The sequence below is a fragment of the Rattus rattus genome, chromosome 7, assembly GCF_011064425.1.
Source record: "Rattus rattus isolate New Zealand chromosome 7, Rrattus_CSIRO_v1, whole genome shotgun sequence".
Classification (NCBI taxonomy): domain Eukaryota; kingdom Metazoa; phylum Chordata; class Mammalia; order Rodentia; family Muridae; genus Rattus; species Rattus rattus.
In genome coordinates, this window is record NC_046160.1 from 11,215,533 (window position 1) to 11,216,454 (window position 922).

At 43.9% G+C, this 922-nt stretch overlaps 1 non-coding gene across 1 annotated transcript; it reads right to left on the reverse strand.

Annotated features, from left to right (window-relative positions):
- Window positions 1–401: 401 nt before the first annotated feature.
- LOC116906457 lies at window positions 402–533 on the reverse strand. The gene has a single exon (XR_004388713.1). It is a non-coding gene; the product is annotated as a small nucleolar RNA SNORA17 (small nucleolar RNA).
- Between the last annotated feature and the right edge of the window lie 389 nt (window positions 534–922).

Genomic DNA, 922 nt, shown 5'->3' on the forward strand with positions numbered 1-922 from the left:
TGATAACCCAGACCAGACCCACCTGGCCTTTGTGATAACAAACTCCTGCTGCACGGGGCCACAATCTTGGCACCCATGGCAGCACAGGCCAGGACCATTCCATGGACTTAGGAGTCATCATCAGCTACTCACATCAGGCTGTTCCTCACTACCCTCCAGTCTCCAGTTCTGCCTCTCTTCATTATGCCCACATCCTTCTGTTTCTATTCCTCTTCCAATGCTCTACTAATTACTTGTTCCTCTTAGCGGCCCAGGGACTCTGAGTGCCTGAGTTTATCTCATGAGTGAGTGGTCTCAGGAATGTTATGTCCAGGGCACATGCATTACCTGCCTACAAGGCACTGGACTGGTGGTCATTTCAGGCCTGGTATCAGGCTGGTGTCCCTCTTCTTTTTCAGGGAAATGCTATGCTACTAATCATTACAATGTTCATAGGTTAGAACACTGAGCATAGGCATAGCCTCTCTCCTCTGTCACCTACTGATCAGTACATGTGACACAGCAGCCACACCTGCAGTGGCTCTAGGGGCAGGTCCCTAATTCTTTCCCATCCCATTTAATATTTGTACATAGGAGGGCTACTGATATTTTTTAATTATATTTTATATCTAGCTACTTTGCTGAAGATGTTTATCATCTGGTAGATGGTTTGAGGTTACTTATTTATACTATCATATCATCTGCAAATAGTAATACTTTCACTTCTCCCTTTCCCATTTGTATCCCCTTGACCTCCTTTTGTTGTCCTTTTGCTCTAGCTAAAACTTCAAGTATTATATTGAATAGCTATGCAGAGAGTGGACATCTTTGTCTTATCCTTGATTTGGGGGGGAATTACTTTAAATTTCTCCCCATTTAATTTAATGTTGACTATTGGCTGGCTGAATATGGGGCTGGCTTACAGTCTCAGAGGTTTAGTCCA